Source organism: Mastomys coucha, unplaced genomic scaffold (genome assembly GCF_008632895.1).
Source record: "Mastomys coucha isolate ucsf_1 unplaced genomic scaffold, UCSF_Mcou_1 pScaffold4, whole genome shotgun sequence".
Taxonomy (NCBI): Eukaryota; Metazoa; Chordata; class Mammalia; order Rodentia; family Muridae; genus Mastomys; species Mastomys coucha.
This window is the reverse complement of record NW_022196910.1, coordinates 41,801,394-41,816,785: the sequence shown is the minus strand read 5'-3', so window position 1 is coordinate 41,816,785 and position 15,392 is coordinate 41,801,394. Positions and strand designations below refer to the sequence as shown.

Here is a 15,392-nt window from a genome sequence, read left to right as displayed (position 1 = left end):
TCATCCAGGTTCTGTAAGTCACTAGGGGCAGAGCTTATATGTTGTACCAAATGCAAGGCCTGGTGTTGAGGCCTGGGTCTCCTTCCCTCTTCCTGATGCTGACCTGTGGCTGCACGGCGCCTTAGTTAAAAAGGAGGCAATGTTCACATTTTGGTCTTCCTTCTTGATTTTCTTGTGGTTTGTGGGTTGTTATACCTGTATTCTGAACTTCTGGGCTAATAACCACTTATCAGTGAGTGCATGCCATGTGTGTTCTTTTGTGATTGGGTTACCTCACTCAAGATGATATTCTCCAGATCCATCCATTTCCCTAAGAATTTCATAAATTCATTGTTTTTAATAGCTGAGTAGTACTCCATTGTGTAGATGTACCACAATTTCTGTATCAATTCCTCTGTCGAGGGACATCTGGGTTGTTTCCAGTTTCTGGCTATTATAAGTAAGGCTGCTACGAACATGGTGGAGCATGTGTCCTTATTACATGTTGGAGCATCAAGGGGGGACAAAATACCCATGGAAGGAGTTGCAGAGACTAACTATGGAGCAGAGACTGAAGGAAGGACAAACCAGCCTGGTATAGCTGTCTCCTGAGAGGCTCTGACAGTACCTGACTAATACAGAAGTAGAGGCTCACAGCCATCCATTGAACAAACCCCTGTTGCCTCCCCCATCCCCCTGCTTGCCTCCCCTCTCCCCATGCTTGCCACCCAACCCTCTCCCACTTATTGGCCCTGGCATTTCCCTACAGTGGGTCACAGAACCTTCACAGGGCCAAGGGCCTCTCCTTCCATTAATGATCTGCTTTGCAATCATCTACTGTACACATACTTCCAGAGCAATCAGTCCCACTATGTGTATTCCTTGGTTGGTGGTTGAGTCCCTGGGAGCTCTGAGGGTACTAGTTAGTTCATATTGTTCATCCTAAGGGGCTACAAACCTTTCAGCTCCTTTGGTCCTTTCTCTAACTCCTTCATTGGGGACCTTGTACTCAGTTCAATGTTCTTGTTGTTTTTGTTTTGTTTTTGTTTTTGTTTGTTTTTCTTTTTGGAGGGGAAACTGGGAAAGGGGAAATCATATGACATGTAAATAAAGACAATATCTAATAAAAAATGATAACCTGCACAAAAAAAGATAAATATATATCAGAAAAAGAAAGATGGGTCCTTAGAGGAAATGAGATGACCAAAGTGAGGTTTACATATCCCAAAGGAAGGTTCTTTATAATTTGGCAGGAGAATACTGACGTCTTTGAAGCTCACCAGAGGGTCATGACTCAGCTCCAGAGTGGAAGTTTCAACCCGGTAATGGCAACTTCCTAACTGCCAGCTTGCCTCTCTTACACATAACTTTCATGGAAGCCATGATTAAATTACTGAATTTAAAATTTAAAGACTGTTTGCAGTAAAAAGATGAAATATCCTACTGCCAAAGCATACTATTCTTCCTGGCACTATGAGGTTTCATTTTCTCCATGAAACCTTTTATGAGTTGAGCTAGGTCTTCCACTGTGATCTTCTGATAAGTTCATACTGTATCGTGCACATCTGTTCCCAGTTACAAAATGCAAGGCTTTGAGGAAGAGAACTGAGTTTAGTTAACAACACACTCAGAGATTATATACACTATGTAATTGTAAACATATATGTACCATATGCATTTATATAGCTTCTGGAATGTTATACAAACAAACATACACACATAACAACACTATGGTGCACAGTATTGTTATTTGCCCATAGCATTCAATCAGTAAATATTTAAAGTATTATTCATTTTGAAGGAAATCAATAGGTCTTTATGGTGCTTTGACATGAATGAATCATAGAACCCTTCCAGTTCCCAGTTGCTTGATGAACAATGATCGTTATCAGCATTTTGCTGACTTCAAAAAGCTTTCCCTTTCCCATTCTCTCTTACTGTCCTCAGCAGAGCTCCATGTCCCTGAGGTAGCATGGGCAGAAGGAACCATTTCATGTGTTTTTTCTTCTGCAACTTAATGACCAACAATCTTGTCAAGCAAGTGAGAGAAAATGAAGAAATAAGGAGATCCTTTTTTTTTTTATATAGCAAATTTATTATATTCCTCTCTCTGATGAAATGTAAATTTTTTAAAACAGGAAGTCAGGCTGAAAGTTAGGTTATCTCTACACATGCTCAGAATTAATGCAGAAGTGTCTCTTGGCGCTTCAGATAAGGGAGAATAATCAAATGAAACCCACTCCCTTTGTCTGAATGAGAGTTATGGTCTTCTCTCTTCCTTTTCAGTACTTCATTACACAATGAGAAATCCCATCAGAACAGCCTCAGTGGGATTCTAAGAGGTGCTCATGGTGAAGAGAATCCTTTTACTTTACTGTCCCCTAGAGAAGGCAATGCGCACATGATGGAGTGGAACTGCCGCATGTACATGATCGGCTGAGTATGTAAGGATTGTATTCAGCCCTGTTTTGTAGAGTGCTATGGAGGGGTCAAGCACAGGCTAGGCAGGGAACATTAGTTGGAAGTGGCATGGCTGCTATTCAGTACACTGGTTTTGGATTCCATCCCTTACTCAAGGCAAGTCTCTCAACTGGAACCAAGGCCTCTTGTATGAAATGGGGATAACAATGTCTATTGCAAACAACTTTAAAGGGACAATGAAAGCGAAGTGCCATCAAAGTTCCAGTCACATGAAGACTCTCAGTGCCTGGCAGCACCCAGATGAAAGTAGCTAATTCATGTGTTGCTACTAGTCATGCAGGGCTGGGGGAAGGCTGCAGGAGAATGGGGATAGATGCTTAAAATGGGAACATTTGTGAGAGCAGCTTTAAAAAGTCAGCTTGCAAGAAGCCAGGAGGCATAGCTTAGGGTGAGAAGACAGGAGATACTGGCATTTTATCTAACCCTCGAAGCACAGTGCCACTGTGCAGAGTGTTGCAAAGAAATTTGTGGTATTTATTTTTCTTGGGATTGTCAACATTGTGCAAACTAACAACATAATTATTAGAGGAAGTGAGGTATATTTTTCTATGGTTCTGTTTTATTTGAAAAGACAGGCTATCGGTATGCTTACAGAAAAAAAAAAATTCTCAGAGGGAAAAAATACTCTGGACAGATGAGTCGCTTGAAGAACAATGGAGATTAAGCCAGCAACACAAAGATATCTCAAACATTATCTCTGTCTATAGAGTAAAAAAGTAACACCCTACTAGCTGCCAGACTGTGATTAAAAATGGTGTGAACAAAAAGGTATATAAATGAAAACTTGAAAAAAGAGATCTTCTGTGTTATGCAAATGCTGTAAAAAAACATTCATTCATTAAATTACTTTATTAATTTACTTTAAAATAGCATTATCTTATTGATCACTTATTTTGTATCAATTTGTCCTGAGACTGTTCATGCATTATCTATGTCCATTTTCATAACTGCATGAAAATTCTTCTATGGCCCTATTTTCTATAGTGTGCAGACAAGGAAGTGTGGCCTAGCTTGTCTGCTGTAGATGCTGGATCACTTCCTGTGTCACAACATATCTGACTCTAGAGCTCTGTTCATGGTGCCTACTGTACTGGCTCACATTCTGAAGGCTGTGTGTTTAAGGGCAGGTATGGAGATAGAATTGAGAGACAGGGACTTTCTTTTCAGAGAGCTTATTTTCTGCTAGGCCTGAGATGCTTCTTAGAAAATGTATGTTTAGGGAAATATCAATAACTAGGTCTTCCTGAGTATTCATAGGAAGCAAATGACTCTCTTACTATATCGGTCACACTTTGTGCTAGATAACGCTGTTATTGATGGTCTGTCTTGTATGTTACAGGATATTTACCACCAGTAGCATACACAGCTGTGACAGCTGAAAAATGTTTCCAGATACTGCTAGATGTATACCTACAGAATTATCCCAGAGGAGAAGCATCTCAGTAGAGAACCATTGCTGCAGAGGATTGGTTTTGGTCTCTGATGTCTGGACAATGATGCTATAGAGGCTGCTCCACCTGGAGGTGTGACCTCAATCTGGAGATAGCTATGAAACTCCAGAGGGCTTGGCAAGGTCACACTGTTTACTGAGGCCTCCTTGCTTCTTCAGATAGTTCTGGGTACATGTGCAATTAGGAAAAATCCAGTCTATCCAGAATAAGAATGGGAAACAGGATAAGAGACAATATATATCTGTGATAATCATTGTAAATAGAAAAAATTATAGCTCTACATGGAGGAAGAAAACAAAACAAAACAAACAAAAATCCAAGAATCTTTTCAAACTCATCTCACATCAAGCTAAAAATAAGTTTTCTATGTTCTATGGTCAAAGATTCCCTGATTGTTTGGGCGACAGACTGAGGGTTTTTCACTCTGCAGTGTTCCCAATGTGGTATTTAATGTTGATTTTTCTTTCTATTGTAGACCAGCGAGTGAACGCATGCTACAGTGGTCCTTAAATTATATCGTATTTTAGTATCACTGGGGACTGTTGTTGTCTTTTTAATTCACGTTTAGGATTCTACCCCAGATTATTGCGTCTGAACCTTCAGATACAGGTAGAGTTCTAGACAGTACTCATGCTCTTTAGGCACACCTCTGGGTGTGAAACTTGTGTAGAAGCCTTTTGTTCTATGGTTCCTAGTGGAGACGCTTTTCTATAATACTGCTTTCTATTTTGAAGGGCATGTTTTGGACGACACATACAAAGAATTCGTTTAACTTTCTGTTTGCTGTAACTTTCAAGCATGCTCTACTTAGCTGCAAGAGATGTTAGTAAATATAATCTTTATTTTATAAGGTCACAGTCAAGCTAAATGTGTGTAGGCGGGCATGTCAGGGAGTGGGCTTTGGCTAGTTAGCAACAATCTTTGTTAGGTATAGTTTTCAAAAGCACAAAATCAGAATCAGGTCTTTACTGAACACTAAGCATATGCCATGGTAGCAAAAATCAAATCTGTGTTGTTGCTGTCGTAAGGGTGGAGAATGGGATACTATCTCACATCGGGTGATAAAGTAAAGGGCTGATGACTCTATAGAGCCCGTCGACTACCTTGGTAGCTTATTAGCTGTAGGCATTCTTTTTTTATATTTTAAAAATAATTTTAGACCTATAGGAAATAACAGGCATCTCTTATGGATAATAGGAATGTCAACAGTACTTCATACTCCAGATTTTACTAGAATTTTACTCTTCTATATTGTAAACTTACAAGATTCGTTGTTAACGTCTACCTAAGTGGGAAAAGAAGAGGCCATTATAATCTGAGGAAGTTGGAGAAAGTGATGTTGCCAATCTTTTGTCTTTATAGTGACCAGTGATCCAGAGTTTTGCACACAAATTAAGAGGGCCTGTGGGTCACATTGATCTTGATAGATTGTGATTCTCAGAAAATTTGTTTAGATTTTTATGAACTCACAGGCCTTTTTCCTGATAGGTCATTTGTGAATCTAGGAGAAACATATACAGTTAAACTTATTCATCATCTTGAGATGACAGAGTCCAAATGAGAGTTTCTTAGACCTTGGTGAGGCATGTCTTTCTAATCAAGACAGAAAAAAAGAGGAATCCTAGGAAGAAGCTTTTTGTAGTCAGGTGCTTCTGAGAGGATTATTCCCATCTACTCTTTCTGTAAGTTGACTCAGAGTCACTGAGTCAGAGCCTACACAAGTAGACAGGACGTGAATTAAGAGCTGCTTGGTAGAATCCATTTTCCCAGTCTTTTATATAATAAGCAATCAACAGCATACAGGTATTTTTTTCCTGAATAGATTGTATGGGACTGAAAATGATAAGTGTAAATCAGTCATATTGTCCCATGTGTCTATTTTTCATCTTGTGTTTAGGTAACTATTTAGAGAGAAAGAAGATAGGTGGAGACAGAGGGAAGGAAGGAGAGTGAGAGAGACAAGGTGGGTGGATTGGCTTTTTGGTTAAAGTACTTATTCCTACTTACAAAAACAAAAAAAAAAACAAAAAAAAAACCAAAACCAAAACAAACAAACAAACAAAAACTCTACAAGGATCCAAGTAAATTCCAGCAACTATAAAAGCTCTTCAGTTTGAGAGATGGTAACATAATTATTAGATCATCCAATGTTCTTATACACAGACTTGCCCACACACTCCTGAATATTATCAAAATCATCATAGCAATATAAATTGCATAACTTTGACAAAGAAGAGGGTATGCCCTATGCTCAGTAGAAAAAAAAATGCCAGTCTATAAATTATGTTAAATCATTTCAACTATTTATTTTTCCTCAAGAATGAGTGACTGAGTGTCTGGAGGCCTGGAGGCCTCTGGGCTTGGTAGTTATGAACAGAAAAACCAGATGAAGACAGAACACTGCTAATGCTCATGGCTTGATTTCCACAAATGAAGCACATAGCCATAAATCAGCATTTAGGACAATTCCAGCAACTAAGCACCAGTGCTAATTATGAATCCCAAAGAACTTTGGCTACAAGAAGAGTCCCTAGCATATTCAGTGGGATTTACTGTAATTTGTGTGATGACAGTTGGATCAGGGAGAGTCAGCAAGTAGAGAAAGTACATTTTCTGTGTATTGTAGTGGAGTGATGCATTTCCAAAGCAGGCTTTGATAAAAGCCTTAACAGTTACTGCTCAAGATGAAAGATTTAGCTAAATAAGTAGGTATAATCAGACAAAAGTAGATTGTTTTTGCAAGTGATTTTGTTGATTTCACTTACTGTGTGCCTAACAGTCTTTTCCCCTTTTCATCTGTGGCTGGCTAACCTGCCATTCTCATTGCTACCCTAAATCTTAGGAGACTCTGCAATATTTCTCTTTTTGTGGTCCACCTTCATCTGTCTTTGCCATTATTGCCCTTTAACTCATTAAACTTGCACCTTACCTTGCCAGGGTTTGTAACTAGAGATATACAGACATAGTCTACAGACAGTTTCACATACCTTGAATCATTCTGCCTTCCACTTTTATGCCCCTGTTGTGTCATGGATGAGTATGTGTTCTGCTGGTGGGAATGCAGCTGAGATTTTTTAGTTTTCTTTTTAATTTGAAATTAGAAAACTTACTACAATATTTTATGAGGGAAGCAAGGATTTGGACTCATTCCTGGTAAATGTTTTTCATAGTTTGTAGTTTTCAGTGAAAACAGGCTAAATAATAATATTCATTAATTTCCCCATCAGTTTTTGATTCCACGTCAAAAAGTAATTACAGACTAAGTGTAATCTCTACGCATATCAAAAGCTATTAAGTGATTTTTGAAAACTTGCATAATATAAACACTATTGAGTTGAGGATGGTAGGAATCATTTTATGACATACACTTCCCACTATTCAACTACGAAGGTTTTGGTTTAACTTATTGTTTATTTTGACATTATATTGAATGGCTTGAAAACAGTATTAGGGGATACAAATGCAGATGTAGATACTTCAGTTGCGTATTTCCAGAAAGTAATATTTGTTCTTGTGTATGTTCAAGTCATTTCTTTCCTTTAGTCATGCAATGTTGTTCGTACTTAAGCTTCATACATTGCAAGCACTTTTTCAAAATTATCATTTGTGCCAAACTGGAATGGAGTCAGTGAGTCATGGGATATGTTGAACAAGCAATTCCCAGGAAGAGAGAACAGCTAGTACCAAGGTACCTAAGCAGGAGTGTGTAGTATTATGGGGACTGCCAGAAGTGCCATGTGACAAGAAGAAGGATGGTGAATGATTTATTCAGAGGCATATGCACATATATGTGTACATGTGCATAAGAGGCCTTGATGGTGATTCTGATGTCTTTTGTTTTTAATGTGAGTCCTATGAGAAGGCTTGAAATTGTTCAGATTTTTATTTCAGAAAGTTCTTTCATTTCAGGCTCATAATAAACTAGTGTGAAGACTAAGGTGAAGGCAGATAGATGAATTAAGAAATTGCTGCAAAGTTTAGACAGTGGGGTATGAAGAAGTAGTGGGGTTTGGAATATAGTTTGAAGGTAAAGATGCTAGCATTCAGGAAATATATGTATGTAATAAAAGGAGGAAACTCAAGTAACCCTCTCATTTTGTTTTATGCTGATATGATATCTACAATTTTGAGGTTATACAGAGAATAGCTGAGCTAGTTGCTCATTGCTGTCATAGAGCAGTTTTAAATTGGCTTAGCTAAAAGTAAAACTGAAAACTTTCCATTGTCTAAATAGATAACACTAAGTAACTACATTCAACAAAGAATTAATTGAGCTTTTGAGAGTGTATTTTGCAGTAACACATATTCTGCACATCTATAAAATGCAGTTTTTATTAAAAGTTGGGTATTTTTGGTTAAGGAACTCTGTTATCCATTTCTCTTCCATATAAGACTGTGAGCAGCATTTGGGATTCAACCAGTTAAGGCCAGAAGAATAGAAATCACATTGATGTCTTCTTGTAGTCTTTCTGGGTCATTGTAGAGCGAGGACCAGGAGAACAACCAAGTTGGCTTCACCAAGCATGGCAATACTGACTCCTGACTAACATGAAACAAGAGAAGATTTATTTCCACTGTAGTCTTACAGACTATTGGTACTCCATTCACACGCAGGAGACTATAAGTACAGATTGCCTGTGACCCAGCATTTGCCAATGACTTCTTCAGATAATTGACGTCTGTCAGAAATGATTTAATGGGCTTTTGGACAATCTGCTCCTTTATATCAGAGGATAGATGTTAAAGATTGACAGATCCTGGAGCTCATTCTGGTTCCGCTATGGATTAGCTGTGTTAAGTAACCACTTTAAACAAGTAATCTCATTTTGTCTAAGAAGCTTTTACTATGCATGTTAGACAAAATGAGATTACATAGATAAAGTACCTGGCATGGGGAAGACCATTTTTCTTCAGACCTTATCTATTCCTGTGTGTGTTATATTGTCAGAAAGTAGCATGCCCAATCCTGGGTGTAGTAGTGGCTAGAGATGCTTCCATTGAGTAATAATCATTACATACTCATTTTAAACTACAAGATGATATATAAAACAGCCAATTAAATACTATTTCTGCATTCCTCAAAGATGCCCATTGCCTAAAATCTCATTTTTAAAGATAAAGTATTACATTCTTTATTGAACTAATGTACCATTTTTAATCTCTAATCTGATATTATGATATTATTTCCTTTCTGACTTGGTTGAGGAGAAACTCACATTTTACTTCAATGTCTAGATATGTAATTAATCATATTTCACCTGTTAATAACTCTGGCATACTTTCTTTTACTTACCTACTTTATTCATTTAAAGATGTTAGAACTCTTGTCGTATTGAGTTTATTTTTTAATCAACTTTATTGAGGTGTAATTTATGTGCAGTAATTCGTGCCCTTTTAAAATGTTCAATTCACTGGGTTTTAACAGATAGGAAATCACCACTATAATTAAGATGGAGCCTATTTCCATCACCCCAAAGTTTCCTATGCCCATTCTTTTATCTTTAGTCCCAGACAACTACTGCATTGAGTATAATTGTGCAAGTTTTTGCAATGCCTCTCCCTCTTTTTTTTTTTTTTTTTGGTAGACAATAAATGGTTCTGTTTAAAAGGAGTTGAAACAGTGGTCCTCTATTCTGTCAGAATATATTTGAGAAATGGAGATAGTCAAATTTAAGTTAAGGGTGTTAACTAAACTGACAAGAGATTTAAGCATACGCTCATACAAACAGCATAGAAGGGGAATTTTAGGGCAACTAGAAGGATAACTGTCAGTGGATAGTGAAAGGAGATGAGAGGAAGGAAGCAGAACCATTGGAGGAATACACTGCAAGCAGGAAGACAAACCACAGTGCTGCTTCAAGATGATGTGATGGCAGGTACAATCCTGTGCTCAGAGACAGCTAAAGAGTTCACTTCCCGCCCCCCCCAATGGTTCACTTCCCTCAGTCAAATACAAGAAAAGTTCATCTGTTGAGAGTTATGATCAAGCACCTGAAGAAAATAAGGAGGCTTTAAGATAGCAGCACGGAGAAATGGGAGCAGGTGTTGTGCTTCTGCTAAGGATTATTAAGTCGGTTTAACGCCTTGGTTGATGCCGGAAGTCTAGAATTTGTGATGGGATCAATCAGACGATGGGTCCCCCTTCCCCACCTGCCAGTTATCTCTTTGTGGCCAGGATAGAATTGCTAAGAGATATAAAATAAAATTTGTCAAAGTTGTGTAAGGGTTGGGCATCCTGACCTCTGAATTAAGGAAGAAACCAGTCAGAGACCTGTGAGCAGAGGTAAAGAATGGTGCATTTTCATCACCAAACCTGAAGTGCAATTAGAAAGACACCGGAACACAGAATATTCTCTAATAGTCTTACTTGTTTGCACAATGGTTTCATTAGAATAGATGGGGTGATGTATGTTGAAGCCAGTCAGTTTTATGCCAGTAGCGGAATGACAGAAGCTACCCAGATGTTGGGAATCTCCTAATTTCCTACATTGATGCTCTGGGTTCCTGGTTTTATTTTCTAGCTGTGTGACCTTGGGTAAATGACTTCATCTCTGTTTCCTGACCTGTTAAAGAATAACAATAATAGTACCCACCTCATGGTGTGCTGTAGGAATTAAGTGCTTGAATAGACACTGCTAGTTAAGTCCAGTTTTTATTTATAACTGTATCAAAGCCCGATAAGATTCACATTCCATTTTTGAGCCCTGCAACTCTGAGCAAACCATTCAGCCTTTGCTGATTGCTTATCTGTAGAACAGGTTTAAGAACTTTGGTTGCACATCTTGTAATGCCAATTGAAGGGGATAATATATGTAAAAGTGCTCTGTAACTCAGAATGGCCACGTTACCCCATAAAATACTATATTAATTACACTCACCTTATACAGGAGATACGCAAAGGCATGCCTATGGAAATGGTCTGACATTCAAAATGTTGCCACAAACTCAGATCAACATTGAGAACTGGAAATATTTGGGATGTTTTAATGGAAAAATTTTGATTACATATTCATATATTTGTTTACCTGAAGGTGTGAAGAAATAGATTATTATTAAAAGGACAGAGACTTTAACTCATAATTAGAACATTTTTTGCTTTGCTTGTGACCCCCATTTATTCCTTTGCTTTAGGAAGAAGGGTTAAATTTAGATACTTTGTAATCAATAGCAATTTTAGTTGACTCTGACCTCCAACACTATTGAGCCTAAGAACTTATTCGTGTACAGAATGTTGTGAGTTCGTTGTAAAGATTTTTGACAATTAGGCATTTTAGCTTCATGGAGTGTTGTAAGAGAGATTATAGCATTTCTTATTCATAATTGTAGTCTCTCTTTTTACCTTTTCCAATTACTCTATATTCTAAACTTAAAGTCTAACTATTGGTATATAATTTTGTGCATGCGATTCATTCTGTTTAGGTTTATAGTTGCACAGGTTTTGGCAAATGTGCATACCACAGTTAAGATAGCAAACATTTCCACTACTCTCAGATGGTCCTTCATGCTTCTAGTGAGGAGCTCTCCTCCTATTTCTTAGCCCTTGATAGTGACTAATATATGTTCTTCCCTATTTTGTCTTTCCCCAAATGCTATTATTATACCGATGAGCCCTTCTTTTTAAAAATAACTTTTGGAAACTCATTAGTTGCTTTCATCACTAATTACATCAAATTTATTCATCATCTTTCCATGTGTGAATGTGTGAACTCAGGAATGCATCTGTACTTGTGCTTGCCTCAGGCAGTTGAGTGAAGACAGTTGCTAATAAGCCCAGGGATGCAGTCTCCATTCGTAACCTAGGCACCTAAGGCTGGTGCTGTGGTCTTTCTAGATGGATGCAGCATATGAGTATAGTTAAAAATCTGGCAAAAGTAAGAGACCATCTTTCTCAATTGCTACTCAATAAATATTGCTGACTGTTTGTGAAAGAAATGATACTCTAATGGGATACCAACCAAATAGCTTCACCTACTGCCAGTGGACAGCTCAGTTAATCCAGGTGATAAGAATGTCAATAATAAGAAACTTAACCCCATTTCATCCATTACACGATCCAATATGGAGTGTCATAGATGAGTCAGTACATTCAAGTAGAAGTTGAGTAATACAGAAACTGGAGAAAACAAAATTGTCTGCAAACACTAAATGGAGAGGGGAAGGCAAATTCCTCCCATAACATAGGAAGGCAATTGAAACCCATTTCACTATCATCTGTGATAGCTTCAAGTTCCATGGTTACTTCCATTCAGAAAGACTTCTTTCTTTAAAAATTGTTTTTATCTTCTTTTCGTATTCAAGACTTTACAGATTTCAGTGTCTGAACCTTAGTTAGCATTTTCAAGGACGGGGCTGATCCACAGCTTAGTGGACCAATATCTGTTGGATTTCTGCCACACGTGAGATTCAGATTTTTATTTATTTATTTATTTATTTATTTATTTATTTATTATTTTTATTGGATATTTTCTGTATTTACATTTCAAATATTAACCCCTTTCCCGGTGCCCCCCCAGCCCCCTATCTCATCCTCCTCCCCCTTCTTCCACGGGGGTGTTCTACCACTCGCCCAACCCCTGCCCTGCCCTTGAATTCCCCTACACTGGGACATCAAGCCTTCACAGGACCAAGGGCCTCTCCTCCCATTGATGCCCAACAAGGTTATCCTCTGCTACATAAGTGGCTGGAGCCATGGGTCTCTCCATGTATACTTCTTGGTTGGTGGTTTAGTCCCTGAGAGCTCTGGGGCTTCTGGTTGGTTGATATTGTTCTTATGGGTTGCAAACCCCTTCAGCTCCTTCTATCTTTTTTCTAACTCCTCCATTGGGGACCCCATGCTCAGTCCAATGGTTGGCTGCAAGCATCCACCTCTATATTTGTCAGGCTCTGGCAGAGCCTCTCAGGAGACAGCTATATCAGGCTCCTGTCAGCATGCACTTGTTGGCATCCACAATTTTGTCTGGATTTGATGACTGTATACGGGAAGTACCCCCAGGTGGGGCAGTCTCTGGATGGCCTTTCCTTCAGTCTCTGCTCTACACTTTGTCTCTGTGTTTTCTCCCTTGAGTATTTTTCCCCCTTCTAAGAGGGACCGAAGCATCTACACTTTGGTTTTCCTTCTTCTTGAGATTCAGACTTTAAGCAGATCTTGCCTAGTCCTTTCAAGAATCACAGAATGTTACTATGGCCATTTCTGAGCAAGGGCTTGTCCAGGGTCATGTAGCTGTTGGGATCAGGCCAGTGTTCAAAGCTGTAGCCACTGTTCCTCCCCTGGCTTATCACTTATACCATTGCTCACTTCTCTGTGTGACAGGCTTCCAGGCTCATCACTAGAGCTCCATTTATCTTCTGGACAAAGGTATTGATATGCCTCCCAGAGTACCAACCTTATGATTATATGCAATTGTCTAGCAAATAGCAGGAACAGCTTTTCATTATCTATATTTAGGAGGTTAGAACACTTTATAATAAATATGCTGACCTTTAGGTCACACATTTCTTGTAAAGTAATGACCGACCCTTCTCCAGCCTGCTATTAATTATGATCCAAGAGCACTCAGCTATAGTTTTAAAAATAATAAAAAATAATAAATAACGCAGCAAATGATGCTTTGGTTATTATGTAACACTGTGGTGGGTGTTAAAAAGGCAATATTGGGAGCCTGCAAGTACTTCCCGTTACCCCTCTCTCAGAGAAGATGAACACATTTTCCCGTAGGCTGCATTTACCAGATTTCATCATTATTTTTTTCAAACACTGATCAAATAAAAGGTCATAATTCTGTGATTTTTTTAAGGTTATCCCACTTTAAAAAAAAAAAAACTGAAGACACTGAAATCAGTCACTAGGTTTCCCAGGTAAACCTCAGCTTTTAGGCAATGCAAAATATTTGGTTCAAGATTGTCTAAGTCATGAAGCAGTGTGTGAAATTCCTACCACCATTGCTCTTCCCCACCCTCTCTGTTGCCTCCTGAGTCTGTCATATGTGAAGAAACATGGTCTAATTTTTAAAGGTCTTAAGCCAATCTTTTTGTCAGTCTTTTGAGTTTGTTTTAGTCTCAGTTGGTCCTTCTGGTTCCTCCTGAATTTTCATCTTTCCAATTCATTCTTTGCTTTCACTGTAATTTACTTTGCAATACAAACCTTTAGGTCAGTGAGTCAAACTTCTTTCTTCATGGCTCATAGGACCCTTTCACAGGAGTTGTCTAAGACCATTGTAAAACACAGATATTTACATTATGATTTGTAATGGTAGCAAAATTACAGTTATGCAGTAGCAATAAAAATAATTTTATGGTTGGGGTGTCACCACAACATGAAGAACTGTATTAAAGGGTCTCAGCACTAGAAAGGTTGAGAACCATTCCTCTAGATATTCTTTTTTATTCTTATTTATTTATTGTTTTTGTTTTGTTTTGTTTTGTTGTTTTTGTTTTTTCGAGTCAGGGTTTCTCTGTGTAGCCCTGGCTGTCCTGGAACTCACTCTGTAGACCAGGCTGGCCTCAAACTCAGAAATCTGCCTGCCTCTGCCTCCCAAGTGCTGAGATTAAAGGAATGAGTCACCACTGCCTGGCTAGCTATTCTTAAATATAATATATGAATATGAAAATAATTTGATTCGTGAAGCTTTGAATTTCACTGAAGAAAACATGAGTTTGTACATGACATAGTTGCATCATGTGTGAACATCATGGTGTTCAACCCTTTGCTCCTACAAAGAACTGCAGAGGAAGTTCATGCCTAATTGTAGCATGTGCAAACAAAAATTTGAGTTGTACTAAGTGGGGAAGAAGCCTGGCGACTGAGTTCAGTGTCTGACTTTAGCATCTTGTCTTTTCTTTTCTTTTCCTTTTTAATTTTTTTAAAAATATTAAATGTTGAGAATTAGTTTCATTGACTAATCACCGAAAATCAAAACTCGAGATTTTAGAAATATTATATTTACTACAGGTCTTTGACGAGTCGTACACTTAGGGCTTCTGGTGGCTGTTTAGCTTGTGTCCCTGAACCGTAAATGCCTGCTAATATAATTTAAGATTTCCATGCAAATTTACCAGATTAATCTGATGCTGCCTAATTAAAAGTCAGTTTTATTCAGCAGGTCACTTTGTGTAATTTACTTAAAATGGTGTCTTCTAGTTTATTTAGAATATTTTAACTCTTAGTTTTAAAAAGTTAATTTTTTCCATTTAAGGCCACTGTGCCCTTTATTTAAAGCAGCTGCTGATTTGTTTGAAGACCTTGGCACAGACCTTTCATTTGCATGATCTATGTGAGGAAAAAGAAATGTTTACCTTATACTTTCTTGATATCAGAAAGTATCTCAAGTGCTAGGTTAAGAGCTGGTTTCTATTAATTAAATTTTTTTTGCAGTTGAAAAAAAGAACAAACATATCTTATGTAAGTTCCTCGAGGTGGTAATATTTTATGGAACAGGAAGTTTTAATTTTGTAAAGTCCATACCTACTTAAGATTTTTTTTTT

At 38.0% G+C, this 15,392-nt stretch overlaps 1 protein-coding gene across 4 annotated transcripts in view; it reads left to right on the top strand.

The window, feature by feature from the left end:
- The window catches only part of Trhde (thyrotropin releasing hormone degrading enzyme), a 392,302-nt gene that overhangs the window by 29,494 nt on the left and 347,416 nt on the right, over positions 1-15,392 (top strand). The gene's annotated exons all lie outside the window — the stretch shown is intronic.